The sequence below is a fragment of the Anomaloglossus baeobatrachus genome, chromosome 6 (assembly GCF_048569485.1).
Source record: "Anomaloglossus baeobatrachus isolate aAnoBae1 chromosome 6, aAnoBae1.hap1, whole genome shotgun sequence".
Classification (NCBI taxonomy): domain Eukaryota; kingdom Metazoa; phylum Chordata; class Amphibia; order Anura; family Aromobatidae; genus Anomaloglossus; species Anomaloglossus baeobatrachus.
Window position 1 is genome coordinate 280257305 of NC_134358.1, and position 17463 is coordinate 280274767.

Here is a 17463-nt window from a genome sequence, read left to right on the forward strand (position 1 = left end):
ATCTTTACCTTAAAGAAATTAGTTGGGTCCCCTTGTAAATGTAAATGCGTATGATCATCAGACAAAATGGCATGGTTCATTTTAAAATACAAAAGTGCATCCAAAACAACAACCCCTCCCCCCTTGTCGGCTTCCCTGATAATTAAACCAGTGTTGGATTGTAAATCTTGTAAAGCCAAAACCTCTTGGGGGTTGAGATTGTTGTTTCTGACACCTGTGATCCTATCAAGAGCAACCAAATCCTCTTCAATGTGTTCCTGAAAAGTATCTAATACAGATGGTCTGGACTGAACAGGATAAAAAGAAGAATTACTTGTGATAAACCTGTCAGGAAGAAAATCATAATTTCTGGATTCTGATTCAAGCTGCCTCAAATGAGAAAGTTAAAAAATTTTACTTTCTCCTGGAGTTGCTGGAATTTCTCCTTTTCTTCATGTGTTCTCACCCAGGTCAGGGTGTTTCCGTGCACCGGAGGTAAGATTTGGGAGTGAAGAGGGGAGAGCTGAAGTTTCTTCCTTTTTAATACTGGTATGTGCCCCCATCGTGGTGCAGCCACCATCCTGACATGTGCCCCCATCCTGCGGGGTAATGTGTGCAGGGGGAGGAGTGTGTGGGGGTGGAGCCGAGCGGGGCCACGGCAATGAGGAGGTCAGTGCCAGGGACTGCATGGCTGGGGACAGGTGACTATCCAGGTGTGTGTGTGTGTGTGTTTGTGTGTGTGTGTGTTTGGGCGCTTTCACACTTGCATTCAGCGCAATACACTGCTATGGAGAATAGTGCAGTCCGTTAACGCACTGCGCTATTTTCCATAGACTTGTATTGACGACGCACTTCAACGCAAGTGTCTGCGTTGCATCCGCTGGAGGACGCTGCATCATTAATTTGACGCAGCGTCGGGCGGAGGGAATGCTGCATATAGTGTTTTTTGGGTCATTAAAATATCGCGCCTTGACGGATTCTGTTAGAATCCGCCCACGTGTCTAATGATTGTCAATGGGGGCAGATTCAACCGCAATGCACTAAGCGGCGGAATCCGCTGACGGTTGCCGTCACGTTCTACTGCGCATGCTTAGCATGTCTAGCAGAATGATCTAAATCATTTAAAATCACTCCTGGTCTCTCTCCTCCCTCCCTCACCCTCTCTCTCCCTCTCTCCACCCTTCTCCTCCCCCCTCTCTCTCCCTCCCTCTCCCCCCTTTCTCTCCCCCCGCTTCCTCTCTCCCCCTCTCTCATACTCACCGATCACGGGCGTCACAGCTGTCACACTGCTCTGGCAGCTTCTCCTGCTTTGAAAATGCCAGCTGCTCATTATTCAATCTCGTATTCCCTGCTTCCCCCGCCCACCAGCGCCTATGATTGGTTTCAGTCAGACACGCCCCCATGCTGAGTGACAGCTGTCTCACTGCAACCAGTCACAGCCGCCGGTGGGCGAGTCTATATCGTGTGGTACAATAAATAAATAAATAATTAAAAAAAAAAACCTGCGGTCCCCCCCAATTTTGATATCAGCCAAGATAAAGCCACACGGCTGAAGGCTGGTATTGTCAGGATGGGGAGCGCCATGTTATGGGGATCCCCCCAACCTAACAATATCAGCCAGCAGCCACCCGGAATTGCCGCATTCATTAGATGCGACAGTCCCGGGACTGTACCCGGCTCATCCCAAAATGCCCTGGTGCAGTGGCAATCGGGGTAATAAGGAGATAAATGGCAGCTTATAGCTGCCGCTAAGTCCTAGGTTAATCATGGCAGATGTCTCCCCGAGATACCTTCGATGATTAACCTGTAAGTGAAAGTAAATAAACACACAATAAAAAATCATTTATTTGGAATAAAAGACAAAAAAAACCCCCTTATTTACCACTTTATTAATCCCCAATCACCAATCCAGGTCCGAAGTAATCCACACAATGCTTTCAGCTCTGCTACATGAACCTGACAGGGTGCGCCGTAGAACACGACCGCTCTGTGTCAGCTTTACACAGCAACTGAAGTGAGCGGAGACTTCACTAAGGTAGTGCCGGGGTGTGGCGGTGATGATGATGAGTGCGGTAGTGCCGGGATGTGTGTGGAGATGATGATGAGTGCGATAGTGCCGGGGTGTGTGCGGGGATGATGATGAGTGCGGTAGTGCTTGTGTGTGCAATGGTGATGATGGGTGCGGTAGTGCCTGCGTGTGTGCGGGGATGATGATGAGTGCAGTAGTGCTTGTGTGTGCGGTGATGATGATGGGTGCTGTAGTGCCAGGGTGTGTGCGGGGATGATGATGAGTGCGGTAGTGCCGGGGTGTATGTGGGGATAATGATGGGAGCGGTAGTGCCTGCATGTGTGCGGGGATGAAGGGTGCGGTAGTGCCAGGTTGTGTGCGGGGATTATGATGGGAGCAGTAGTGCCTGCGTGTGTGCGGGGATGAAGGGTGCGGTAGTGCCAGGTTGTGTGCGGGGATTATGATGGGAGCAGTAGTGCCTGCATGTGTGCGGGGGTGATGGGTGCAGTAGTGCTGGGGTGTGTGTTCAGTGTATACATGCAGGGGGGTAGAGTGCGGGGGGGTGGAGCCAAGCGGCGCCATGGCACTGAGGACGTCAGTGCCGGGGATTGCATGGCTGGGGACAGGTGATAATTTGTGTGTGTGTGTTCAGTGTATACATGGGGAAGGCGGAGTGCAGGGGGGTGGTGCTGAGTTACGCTGGTAACCATGGTACATAATCGGGTAACTATGCAAAGCGCTTTGCTTAGTTACCCGATGTGTACCATGTTTACCAGCGTACGCCGGCTCCCGGCACGATTCCAGCAATGCTAGGGTATGTGTCAGCTGGGTTGCCGGTGTGGGCTCCCAGGAGTGCAGCAGTCACCTGGGAATCAGGGCCCCGTGCTGGTGTGGGAAAAGGTGTCGGGCGTCGTCCTGTCATGCTGTAGTTCATGCTATTCACTTAGCTGAGCCATTGGTCGCATGCTCTTTAGTGCACACGCTGTGCGACAGTTGTCACTGTAATGACATCATTTTGTAGCAAGACAGACAGACAGAATAAGGCAATTATATATATATAGATTGTCTTCTGAAGGTTCTGCCATGCTGACTACACATGGGCATGCAAATCATCAAGATCTGCTGTTGCCAGCTTCTTTTGCAATATCTTATTCAAGATGTGGCTTTACAAACATTTATGCATAGGTGCGGTGACAATTTGACATAGAACACATTCATGCTTTGAATACATGTAGAGATTAAGGGCAAATTGACACGGGGCATCATTTTTGAGATGGACAAAACCATGTCAAAAACACATTTGCCACATGTGAATTATGACGATAATTTTTATCCGAATATACAATGTTTGTATTGAAATGTTTGTATTGAAACGGTGAATTCTGTAGCCATCTCAGGTAGCATCATAATTACCTGGTGCAATGAAATGTAACATTACATACCATCCATTCAAATGGTTGGCTGCCTTCTAATACATGAAAATTTCATGTCCTTCAAAGTTTTTTCTCATTCTGCTACTTTGAATGGTATCCTGATTCCTGACATATGGAGAGGGATTTTTATGATGGACAAAATGCCTTTATCCCATTGAGGATCCTATTGCGGAAAGGGGCAGTTTTAGTTTATGAAAAAAAAATGTCTACCCTTCTTTTAAGTGCCTTCACTTTTTTTATTTTTCTGTCAACATAGTTATATGTTGCTAAGTTTTTGCAAGACAAATTGTAATTTTGAATAGCACCATTCAAGTTCCATATAATGCGATGAAAAAAATATTTTCAAATGTGGTTAAATAGCGAAAAAGATGCAACTCAGTCATTGTTTTTTGGTTATGTTTTTACTCCGTACAATATGGTAAAAATTATCTAAGGCCCTGTACACACTAGGCGTTTTTACCCGCGGTTTTACCCGCGGTTTTACTGCAGAAATTTTTTGAGAAATGTTTGTAATCTTCCAGCAGACATTTCCCAGCAAAACCTATGAAAAAAAAATAGCTGTGCGCACACTGCGTTTTTTTCTCAAGAAAATTCTTTCTAAAGATTTTCTTGAGAAAATTTCTTGAGAAAATGTGCATATCACTTCTTTTCCGCAGGTACCTGTGGTATTTCACTCCATTCACTGTAATGTAATCGCGAAATACCGCGGGTATACCGCAGGTAGCAAATGATGTGCGGTATAGCCGCGATTTACCTGCGGTAATGCTCACCACTGCCTGCAGTTTTGCAGGGGAGTGATGTCATTATGCCAGGAAGAGGAAGCGGAGCAGAGTAAACACACATGTCACACTCCCTGGACGCCGCACAGAAGCACTTCCATGTGACCTCCAGGTGCCCGTGCAGTCTGTGTCCCACTCTAGCCCTGCAGCTGCCAGCACAGCAGTGTCAGTGTCTGCCCACAGTGCCAGCAGCTTGTCACCCTGCAGTGCATGCAGCAGCGGGGATGCCAAGCGCTGCTGTCAGGAGGTGAGATGAGATCATTACCTGCTGTGATGATCTCCTGCCTCCTGACGTCACCGCTGTCACTGCCGTCTATGCCCGCGGCCCGAGACTGTCACTAGCGGTGACGTCACGGGCTCTCGCGATACTGCTGAGAACGCGGCGGGCATAGAAGGCAGTGACAGCGCTGATGGCAGGACTGCAGGAGATCATCACAGCAGGTAATGATCTCATCTAACCTCCTGACTGCAGCACTTGTCATGCCCTGCAGTGACCTGGGCTGACCTATTGATGTTAGATCAAGTCACTGCATTACTCTCCCAGCCAATGGGAAACATTCTGTTCTTCATTGACTGGGACAGTGACTATGGTATGGATCGCCGTGGGACCCACTTATTGGATTACGCCGGACAAGGATTTGATTGTTCTTGTCAATAAATTGGTGAAAGAGGGAATGTGGGGAGAGTTTTTTCAAATAAAACTTTTTTTGTTGTCTATTTTTTATTTCTTATTGACTGGGTTGGTGATGTCGGGTATCTGATAGACGTGTGACATCACTAATCCCAGGGCCTGATGCCAGGTGACATTACACATCTGGTATCAACCCCATATATTACCCCGTTTGCCACCGCACCAGAGCAACGGGATGAGTTGGGGCGAAGCACCAGGATTGGCACGTCTAATGGATGCGCCACTTCTGGGGCGGCTGCAGCCTGCTATTTTTATGCTGGGGCGTGTCCAATATCAGTGGACCTCCCTAGTCTGAGAATATCAGACCCCAGCTGTCCGCTTTGCCTTGGCTGGTGATCCAATTTGGGGGAGACCCCACGTTTTTTGTTTTAAATTATTTATTTAATGTAAAATAACAGCGTGGGGTGCCCATTGTTTTGGCTTACCAGCCAAGGTGAAGCTGCCAACTGTGGTCTGCAGGCTGCAGCCGTCTGCTTTACCCTAGCTGGCTACAAAAGATGGGGGGACCTCACGTCATTTTTTTTTTAATTAATTATTTTTTGGCTAAATACAAGTCTAGGCACCCTTTAGTGCCACATAAAAGTCACTAAAGGGTGCCAGCTTAGAATATGCAGGGGGGTGGGACATTATATAGGTCTTTCTCATCTATCTATCTATCTATCTATTCATCTATCCATTTTTCCTTCTATCCATTTCTATTTATCAATTATCTATCTATTATCAATATTATTTATTGCAGTTCAGCATAAAAAAAAACACAGGGACCAACCTGTGGAAAAACCACAGCAAAACCGCGGCAAAATCGCGGCAAAAACGCATGCGTTTTTCCTGCGTTTTTTTACCGCAGGTGCGGTAATCTTCAACTCCCAGAAGTTTCTCAAGAAATTTTTTTGAGAAAAATCACTTTTCTAGTGCGCACATAGCCTAACATGGTTTTTTTTGGCTAACACATTTAAATGAACTCTAGGATGAAGGGGTGAAGCGGGAAAAAATGTAATTTGCCTGTTAGCACGATTTAACCAGAGAAACTCAATTTGAGGAAAATGTAATGTCCTTTATAAAACTTTGAGGTTTCTCCATATCCTAGAGTATAATAATAATGCTAATATGTAAAAACATAAAAAAAAAATCTACATGCTCACCTCTACAGCCCCACTGTTCTTCACCATTATCTATCTTGTCCTTATTGTATATTCTGATCCCCACCACTTGCAGGTTCTGCAGAAGCACGCGAAAGGTCAAGGAATCATGATGTCATGATGTGCACTGTAACCATGTGAGTGCATGTCCAGAACGACAATGATTTTTAGAGTGACTGTCAGGGATCAGAAGAAACATTTAAAAGCTGGGCATTGCAGTACAGTTTTAACATAATCTAGAAACTAATAATCTTCTGCATGCTTGTGTACCTGATCAAAGCTGAATGGTTATGATTGTGTATCTCATAGAAGTGAATGATTATGTTTGTACACCTCTTGAAGCTAAATGGTTGTGTTTGTATACCAAATTGAGGCTGAATGGTTGTGCTTCTGTACTTCATTGAAGTTGAGCAATTATGCTCATTTGGATCATGGAAGTGTAACTTTAATTCCTAAATACATTAAGGTCAACCACATCCTAGCAGAACTTACTATTTTTCCTGTTTCAATTCCACATTGTGCAATTATCGTCTATGGTATAAAGATGAAAACCATTGCACTAGAATCTGCCATCATGTGTGATAAATGAGGGGTTTGCCTTCTGTAAGAACATCACACACTCATGATAAATTTATCAGAGACCATCAATACTCTTGTCCATATGTAAAGAAGCCTAATGTATTTATAATTTTAAGCCTATAGGGGTAAAAAAAATCCTAAGTGTACATAGCACTCAAGCATGTCCAAAAGTGCATTTGCTTAATAAAAAGGAAAAGCCATAATCATGTTATTTATTTGAATTAGGGATCCAGGAACTATGTATTTTCATGAATTATTTTTTTTACCTTAAAATTATTCTATTTCCTATGCCTTGAAACTGCTCTAAATGTGGTTATTTAGTTTTAAAAATAGTTTGAATTTCAGAAAATGCGCATGGATATAACATATTATCAAAATACTCTATAATATATTTCTAAAATATATATTTTCCTTTCTCTTACAGGTCTTATAAACTGCAGCTATTTTCAAATGGTCTAGAAAACTGGGGCTTCAAAATGTCTTTTTTCTTGAAATCTGTGTGTCAGATAAATATGAAGCTGTGAAATTCAGTATCTGATGAGGAATATATGAAACTGTAAGCGCTTCCAGGGACGGACCGCGGTCTCTTTGGAACTGTCAGTTATGATGGGTCTCTCACAGTCTTTGTGTTAGTAGATAATCCATCGCCTATTTGGAAAAGAACTTTCTTACATAAAACAGGTGAGAAGAATAAAATAATGATCTGTACATCATGTTAGGAAATGTTATATCTGTATAAGGCTGCATTGATTTTTCTCAGACAGATATATATTATTTGCATAAACAGGAAATAAACCAGTCTATTGTGCCAGGAGGCAAAGTGTAACAACCAAAAAAATGTTTCACAATTACCCTAATGGGTGTTGGAGTACTAATACCAGATGTGGCAGTCCAGATTTTAGTTGTTCACAGAAGAGAGCTAAAAATCCATATTCACAACTGGACTTTGCCTTTGTAGGTTTAACTCCGCCTGAGCTTCTGAATGCTCCGGCTGGCAGCTACTATCCAGATAGTAATGTCCATGATACACACAAGCAACTTTCAAACTTTCAAACAATTGCATTTATACAGTGATGTCACCTCAATTAACTACAAAGTCCTGCTAGGTCCAGCACACTGCATTACCCAACATGTTTCAGAGAACAAGGTCTCCTTCCTCAGGGATGTGTGTTCGTAGCTATCACATCCTTTTTTTTAGAGTTATGATCTCATCCCTGGTCATTCAGAATTAAACACACCCAGCTACTCAATTGTAAATAATTCTATTTCGGCATTTAACCCTTTAGGTTTCAGAGTGAAAAATGAATGTTAGTTCACAATTATATGAAAATCCATTACAGCATAAACGTACCTCAAATGAACTCATTAAGTGTAGTTAGGGACATAAATGGAGAAGCAAAGTAATTCCATCAGCTGATATCTTCATAAAATCATTCTTTATAGGGTTTGTAGACAATCTACACACCCAATAAAGAATGATTTTATGTAGATACTTGCTGATGGAATAATTCCCTTCTCCATTAGGTTTTAGAGTATCCAGCTCAAATAATCCATCTGCTTTCAACCCTTGACATGTTTATAATGTAATTATTCCCCCATCCAGTGGGCTCTAATTCAGTGTATACACCACACCACTTATCCTACAAATTGACCCCCTTGTTTATGTACATAGTGCTTTGAAAGAAGGTAATATTTTGATTTTTTTTAGAATATTTCTCATGTGTTCACTAATTCTTTTCTGTAATTATCGTTAGTATGTACCACATACATTTTTTGTCTGGATCTAATTGAATATATGACTACTTTTAAAAAGCCTCTGGAAAGTTTTAGGCTTGCTATTTCCAATAAGAAGAAATAGAGTTCAAGTCCTCTTTCAAGAGGTAATTTGCATATTAAAAATCCTAGAGGCGCATGCAAGGCTTTTAAGTATCCTCATACTGGCATGGCAGACCTGGTGTGCTACTTTCCAAAAGAAGAAAACTTCCCCGTAGATCCCAGTCTTAGCCTCTCACCTAGACATACCAGATATCATACTTTGCAATGATGAGGGGCCATACCCTGAAACAAGGTGTCTGCAAATTAAGATTCTGGTTTGGATAATACATCATAAGTCTGTTACGAGGGGGACCCGGGGAAGCGTGCCAAGATGGGGAATGGACAGCTTCCGCCGGTCAAGGTCCACTGTGCGGTGTAAGGGACCGCTGCTATGGTGGGTGAAGAGTGAGCGGGTTGCTGCTAGCGATCGTCTGGAATGTCACAGACGATCTATGTACACCGGTCTGCCCTAACCCGTGTGGGTTGTATGGCAGGGATCACACGGCTCGGTGTACCTGTTGCACGGGGAAGCACAGAGGTGCCCACGCACGTGTGCCAGTGGAAGTCACGAGAATATGGCACGAGGGTAGCACAGAGGTGCCCACGCACGTGTGCTTTCAATAACCAGGTGAGTCCAGTGGAGACTCGAGGAGCTCACCTGGGACAGGAACACGGCCTGTAGAAGGAGCTACTGCCGGAGCAGCAAGGCAGGGACACGGCCTGCAAACCAGGTGCTGCCTAAGCAGCAAGGGCCAAGCCCACAGAGGAAGATAATGCCTGAGCAGTGGCGTGGCAGCACGCTGCCAGACATCCAAACATAGAAGGACGGTCGCGCGCCGCCATGATGGCAGGAGGAGCTTTTAAGGAGGTGTAGCTCCAGCCAAGGGCGGGCGCGAGGCGGAGATGACGGACTTGACCCAATCAGGATCCACGACATCCCAGCCTGGCCAGTCAGGATTCACCACGTCACCAGCCTTGTCATCAAGCCGTGTGACGTCAGTGGGCGAATCAGGATCCACCAAGCATAGCACATGCTCACCCTCCTGCCTCTGGGAAATAGAGGCGGGATCCTCGGTCTCACAATGTGTAGAAATAACGGGAGTCTCACTGCTTCCCTGAGCAGCAAATCTCTGCACATTGCGCAACCTCACAGACCTTCGAGGCTGCTGAGCAGGAGGAGCTGTGGCAGGCAAGGAATGGGAGACCGCCTCATTTCTTGCAACAGGAGTACCACTAGGTGTCACCCTTGTGCTGCCTCTCTGAGGAGGTTTCTCCTGCAGTCTGGCAGACCTTCGGCGCTGCGGAGCAGGAGCGCTCGTGGCAGGCAAGGAGACTGTCTCATTCCTTGCCACAGGAGAGCCACGAGGTGTAACAAAGTCATATGGCAAGGCTCGTTTAAAGGATTGATATTGACTTTTACAATTGCTACATCCAATAGCTCAAAGAAATGGGAAACAAAAGCAAAGCTAGAGTCTTATCCAAGAGGAGCAGAGGGTTAAGTGAGATCTAGGAGGCTCACCTGTGGGGGTTGTGAGAGTCACAACCACTCTGGACACATATAGTGGCTGCTGCAATAACCCCAATAAATTAAGGGTTAAACCAACACCACGCTGCCATACAAGGTAATGTGAATTTTGTGCTGAAGAAGCAGACTAATCTCCGAAATGCGTAGACAAATAAAATCACTTCTTTTAACAGGATTTGGACTGGATTCCAATTTTGCGGCAGTGCGGTGTTGGTTTAACTCTTTCTTAGCCCTGCCTTTTATTTCATCATCCAATAGCTGGCACTACAGTTCAAGTCCTCTTCCTCTCTGAAGGCAATTTCCATAATACATCTCCCAGAGGAATATGCAAAGTGTTTAAGTCTCTTCAAACTGGCAGGAAGAGAAGACTACCCCCACAGGTCTCAGTGTTAGCCTCTCACGTAGAGAAACCAGATCTCATACTTTGCACTGACGAGTGACAATACCCCAAAACATGGTGTCTTTAAATTGAGATTCTGGTTTTGCTCATATATCCTAAGTCATATGGCAAGGCTATTGTAAATGGTAAATCTTGTCTTTTAGGATAGCTACTTACAATACAAGGCAACAGAGTTAGAGTCCTCTTCCTCTGAGAAGAGGCAATATGTATAGAACCCAATGGTAACTCAAGTTTTTTTTTAAGTAAAAGCTTGGCCTTGGGATTTAGTGGTCATTGGGTTGGACAACATTATGGCTCTCTAAAATCAGTCTTAAATACCATAAATAAATACACCTTACATAATTCCATGTAGCCAGTTTAACATATAATAATACAATATTAATAGGAAATTGCCAATGGTGCCTTCCCCCTGCAATTTTTTTTACACAGTAGAAATGCCTTCAGGCATATAAATGTGTCTACATAATTATCTAGCAATTTGCAAATAAAATGTTACCTTTGAATTAAATCTATGTATATTCACATATTATTGACAAATACAGTCATATGAAAAAGTTTGGGCACCCCTATTAATGTTAATCTTTTTTCTTTATAACAATTTGGGTTTTTGCAACAGCTATTTCAGTTTCATATATCTAATAAATGATGGACTCAGTAATATTTCTTAATTGAAATGAGGTTTACTGTACTAACAGAAAATGTGCAATCCGCATTTAAACTAAATTTGACACGTGCATAAGTATGGGCACCTCAACATAAAAGTGACATTAATATTTTGTAGATCCTCCTTTTGCAAAAATAACAGCCTCTAGTCACTTCCTGTAGCTTTTAATGAGTTCCTGGATCCTGGATGAAGGTATTTTTGACCATTCCTGTTTACAAAACAATTCCAGTTCAGTTAAGTTTGATGGTCACCAAGCATGGACAGCCCGCTTCAAATCATCCCACAGATGTTCAATGATATTCAGGTCTGGAGACTGGGATGGCCATTACAGAACATTGTAATTGTTCCTCTGCATGAATGCCTGAGTAGATTTGAAGCAGTGTTTTGGATCATTGTCTTGCTGAAATATCCATCCCCTGCGTAACTTCAACTTCGTCACTGATTCCTGCACATTATTGTCAAGAATCTGCTGATACTGAGTTGAATCCATGCGACACTCAACTTTGTGTACCTGCATTGCCGGGTGCCGGCATTGGCCACACAGCCCCAAAGCATGATGGAACCTCCACCAAATTTTACTGTGGGTAGCAAGTACTTTTCTTGGAATGTTTTTTTGCTTCCATGCATAACGCCTTTTTGTATGACCAAACAACTCAATCTTTGTTTCATCAGTCCACAGGCCCTTCTTCCAAAATGTAACTGGCTTGTCCAAATGTGCTTTTGCATACATCAGGTGACTCTGTTTGTGGCGTGCTTGCAGAAACAGCTTCTTTCGCATCACTCTCCCATACAGCTTCTCCTTCTGCAATGTGCGCTGTATTGTTGACTGATGCACAGTGACACCATTTGCAGCAAGATGATGCTGCAGGTCTCTGGAGGTGGTCTGTGGATTGTCCTTGACTGTTCTCACCATTCTTCTTCTCTGCCTTTCTGATATTTTTCTTAGCCTGCCACTTCTGGGCTTTACAAGAACTGCACCTGTGTTCTTCCATTTCCTTACTATGCTCCTCACAGTGGAAACTGACAGTTTAAATCTCTGAGACAAATTTTTGTATCCTTCCCCTGAACAACTATGTTGAATAATCTTTGTTTTCAGATCATTTGAGAGTTGTTTTGAGGAGCCCATGATGCCACTCTTCATAGGAGATTCAAATATTAGAACTACTTGCAAGTGGCCACCTTAAATACCTTTTCTCATGATTGGATACACCTGCCTATGAAGTTCAAAGCTCAATGAGGTTACAAAACCAATTTAGTGCTTCAGTAAGTCAGTAAAACGTAGTTAGGAGTGTTCAAAACAAGAAATTGATAAGGGTGCCCATACTTATGCACCTGTCAAATTTAGTTTAAATGCAGATTGCACATTTTCTGTTAGTACAATAAACCTCATTTCAATTCAGAAATATTATCCATCATTTATTAGATATATGAAATTGAAATAGCTGTTGCAAAAACCCAAATTGTTATAAAGAAAAAAGGTTAACATTAACAGAGGTGGCCAAACTTTTTCATATGACTGTATATTTGCCTCATCTTTTACCGTGTTCACTAAAATACCATTTTAGAAACCAAACCTTTGTAGCTGAGATTACTTTTTCCCTGCTGGCACAGTATTGTCTTAACATGATGCTTCCAGCTGTTAACAAACGGTTTCCACGGACCTGAATGTCACCTATGGCTCTGAGCCTGCTGTAATTAGCCCTTACAAGGGCTGAAAGAAACTTTTATCCCTATTCTGAATAGCGCTATGTGTAGAGCGTACACAGCAGTATCGGCGACAGGAGCTGCGTGAGAAGTGACTGACACCCAGACGCAGAAGGCAGATAATGCCGTGCTGGAACAAAATGTCCGTTTTTATAATGCAGGGACATGTGACATGGACATCCTATCACACATGCCGTTGCTTCTCTGGCTAAAAGTCCACTTAACTGTGTGTGTGTCTGGGATTGGCTGACATGCTGGCCCGTCCCACTACACGCGGGCTTAGGTAGGGAAGGAAGAACAGAAAAAAAAAAATGGCGATCGCCATTATCCCAGCAGCAGACAAAGACAACTAAAGCTTTCCTACAAAAACACATTGTAACCTTGTGCCCTTTTCCCTTATTGGCGGTATACTAACATCTGGGAGTGCCCACTTTAACTCCATTCAGTATTCTTACATCAAGTGCACTGAAAACACTATTGAATCCAGCTTAACCCCTTCATGACCGGCCTATTTTGCGCTTTCCATTTTTTTCGCCATCCTTCCAAGAGAAGTAACGTTTTTATTTTTCAGTCAATCTGGTCATATGAGGGGTAATTTTTTGCACAACGAGCTGTACTTTTAAATGAAACTATCAGTTTTACAATATAGGCAAAAGTGCAGTTGCACTATTGTTTTTGAGATATTAGATTCACTATGTTCATTATATGGTAAAACTGATGTGTTGGTGTAATGCCTAAGGTTAGTGCAAGTTCATAAACACCAAATATGAATAGGTTTACTTTTATCTAAATGGCTAAAAGAAAATCAGAATTTTGTCCGAAAAAGTGGCATGTTTTGCGCCTTTTTCCGCGACCCATAGAATTCTCATTTTTTGAGATCTATGGCTCAGTGATGGCTTATTTTTTGCATCTCAGGCTGACTTTTTAACGGTACAATTATTGCGCTGATGCTACATTTTAATTTCTATTATTGCATTTTGCGCAAAATTTGCGGTGACCAAAAAACGTAAGTGGCAAAAACGTAAGTGGCAAAAAAATTACAAATGCTAAATTTGGATTTTTTGCCACTACGCCGTTTACTGATCAGATTAGTTGATTTTTTATTTTGATAGATCAGGCATTTCTGAACACGGCAATACCAAATGTGTGTATATTTTTTATTTTTTTAACCCTTTAATTTTCAATGGGGTGAAAGGGGGTGATTTGAACTTTTAGGTTTCTTTATTTTTTTCAATTTTTCAAAACTTTTCATATTTTACTAGTCCCTCTAGGGGACTATAGGGATCAGCTGTATGATTGCTCATTCATTTCTCCTTATCAGAACAGCACCACTCAGACCGGGAGAAATGATCACCTCTCATAACTGGCAGTACTCAGCTGCTGATTAAAGGACCTGAGTCCTGTGAGCTACAGGAGTCATCACATGACCCTGTGCAACCACGACAACCACCGGATCCACGTAATCACGTCATGTGACTTCCGGTATTGGGCGGTGAGTCAACTTCTACCGCGATCGCCATTAAAATGGTGCTGTCACATCTTGACAGTGCCATTTAAGGGGTTAACAGGTATGGGTGCATAGAGATTCTATTATTACCTGCGAGGCACACATGTCAGCTGTACAAATCAGCTGACATGTGCACGGATCCCTGCCTGCAGCCCACAGCAATATGTGGGGATTAATACTATGACCGCAGGGACCTAATATTACTGCCCGTGGTCATTAAGGGTTTGAAACACCTTTAAGGGACAATATCAATTCATCTGTAGATTACAATATTTTTCTTTTCTCCAAGTATATGGGTATCTAGAGTGCTCTTCTAAGTGGAGCTACTCAAATAATTCACCACCTGGAGACCTTCACTTTATAGCAGTCTGTTAAACCTGATCATAATGCATTTAGGTAGCAGACAGATGCAAGGCACACATCCAGGGTCCATGAGCCACATGTGGCTCCCAAGCCCCAGTGTGAGATGAAGCACTGTAAGTGAGATGCTGGAGGCAATAGAGTTGAACAAGACTGAAAGGAGCAAGAGAAAAAAAGCTGATATATTTTAACCCCTTCACAACTTTTGACATATATATACACTACAGTTCAAAAACTTGGGGTCACCCAGACAATTTTGTCTTTTCCTTTAAAAATCATAGGTTTATTTATCAATTGAGCTGCACAATTAATAGAAAATATAGTCCAGAAATTGACTAGGTTATAAATAATGATTTTTACTTGAAATAATAATTTTTTCCTTCAAACTTTCCTTTCATCACAGAATGCTCCCTTGGCAATAATTGCGCTTTGCAGACCTTTGGCATTCTAGGTGTTAATTTGCTGAGGTAATCTGGAGATATTTCGCAGCATGCTTCCAGAAGCCCCTCCCACAAGTTGAATTGGCTTGATGGGCACTTTTTTCGTACCATATGGTCAAGCTGCTCCCACAACAGTTCAATAGGGTTGAGATTTGGTGACTGTGCTAACCATTCTATTACAGATAGAATACCAGCTGCCTGCTTCTTCCCTAAATAGTTCATGCATAATTTGGAGGTGTGCTTTGGGTCATTGTCCTGTTGTAGGATGAAATTGGCTCCAATCAAGCGTTGTCCACAGGGTATGGAATGGCATTGCAAAATGGAGTGATAGCCTTCCTTATTCAAAATCCCTTTTACATTGTACAAATCTCCCACTTTACCAGCACCAAAGCAACTGCAGACCATCACATTACCTCCACCATGCTTGGCAGATGGTGTCAGGCACTCTTCCAGCATCTTTTCAGTAGTTCTGCATCTCACAAATGTTCTTCTGTCAACAGAGAACAGTAGAGAAGGGTTTCAATACCGCGCCAATGATCGACAATCCGGGAGTGTCAGATTAATGTTTCTTTATTTCATGCACAGGTCAGGTCAACGCGTTTCAAGAGGCTCTGCTCTCTTCATCAGGACAAGCTGATTGTCGATCATTGGCGCGGTATTGAAACCCTTCTCTACTGTTCTCTGTTGTCCTGATGAAGAGAGCAGAGCCTCTTGAAACGCGTTGACCTGACCTGTGCATGAAATAAAGAAACATTAATCTGACACTCCCGGATTGTCGATCATTGGCGCGGTATTGAAACCCTTCTCTACTGTTCTCTGTTGTCTGCCAAATTGGGGACCGCTGCCGTGATTGGAGCTACATGCTTGCATAGGAGTTGTGACTTTCACAACCATCTTTGGTGAGTAGGATTGCTCATCTCAGACCCCTTACCTACTGGGGTAAGACCCTATTGCGCTTCTCTTTCCACAGATTTTTCTTATCGAAATGTTCTTCTGTGTGATCCAAACATCTCAAACTTCGATTTGTCTACCCATAACACTTTTTTCCAATCTTCCTCTGTCCAATGTCTGTGTTCTTTTACCCATATTAATATTTTCCTTTTATTAACCAGTCCAGATATGGCTTTTTTTTGCCACTCTACCTTGCAGACCAGCATCCCTGAGTAGCTTCTTCACTGTAGACATTGACACTGGCGTTTTGCGGGTACTATTTAAAGAAGTTCCCAGTTGAGGACCTGTGAGGCGTTAATTTTTCAAACTAGAGACTCTAATGTACTTGTCTTGTTGCTCAGTTGTGCAGTGGGGCCTCCCACTTCTCTTTCTACTTTGGTTAGAGCCTGTTTGTGCTCTCTGAAGGAGGAGAACAAGAATAGACTGTCGCGTTTCACATGAAAGGTCTCTTTTTCTGGCCATTTTGAGAATTTAATGGAACCAACAAATATAATGTTCCAGATTATCAACTAGCTCAAAGGAAGGTCAGTTTTATAGCTTCTCTGATCAGCAAAATTGTTTTCAGCTGTGCTAACATACTTGCACAAGGGTTTTGAAGGGATTTCTAAACATCCATTAGTCTTCTAACACAGTTTGCAAACACAATGTACCATTAGAACACTGAAGTGCTGGTTGTTGGAAATAGGCCTCTATATACAGTACCTATGTAAATATTGCATTCAAAACCAGACGTTTGCAGCTAGAATAATCATTTATTACATTAACAATGTATAAAGTGTATTTCTGTTTAATTTAAAGTTAGCTTCATTGAAAAAAAAGTGCTTTTATTTCAAAAATAAGGAAATATTTAAGCAACCCTAAACATTTTTACTGTAGTGTATGTCAAAAGTCAAGCCTTTGCCTTTGATGAGGGCTCAGACACCAAGTCTGCATCATTCCCTGCACATGATGGCAGATTTTAATTAGCCATCATGTGCCTCTAACAGCCACAGGTGAGTTGAAGATTTGCCCATGGCTGTTTACCAGTTGAATTCTGCTGTCACTTTCTGCTTCCTTCAGCAAATCTGTGATGTGATTGCTGGAAGCTGATTGTTTGACATGACAGCCAGGGGTAAGCTGAAGGCCCCTGTGTTTGTCATTACAATCCTGCTGTAAATGTCAGTTTTTGTGAATGTCATCTGAGTGGGTGCTGGTGTGGAACTCCCTCTGGTGGCCAGGAATGGTATCTAAATATGTGACTCAAACAGGTGATGGAATTAATTAGGGATACAGGAAGCTTTTTTTGCAGTTTCTAAGCACTGGAATTTTCTTCCAATTTTCCAGTACACTATATGGTAAAATAAATGGCGTCCTTTAAAGTACAACTCAACCCACAAAAAAAAAGCCCTGATACTTGTATATTGACAGAAAAATAAAAAGGGTATAGCTCCTGAAGGAAGAGGAGGAAAATAAAAAAACGGAAAATCGCCTGGGGGTGAAGAAGTCAAAA

At 42.7% G+C, this 17463-nt stretch overlaps 1 protein-coding gene across 8 annotated transcripts in view; it reads left to right on the forward strand.

Annotated features, from left to right (window-relative positions):
- CDH12 (cadherin 12) overlaps nucleotides 1-17463 on the forward strand; it is a 1513562-nt gene that overhangs the window by 919944 nt on the left and 576155 nt on the right. For all 8 annotated transcript variants that reach the window (XM_075314868.1, XM_075314867.1, XM_075314866.1 and 5 more), the window contains one exon: nucleotides 7033-7289. The gene's annotated coding sequence lies outside the window, so the exon portion shown is untranslated. The remainder of the gene's footprint in view (nucleotides 1-7032; nucleotides 7290-17463) is intronic.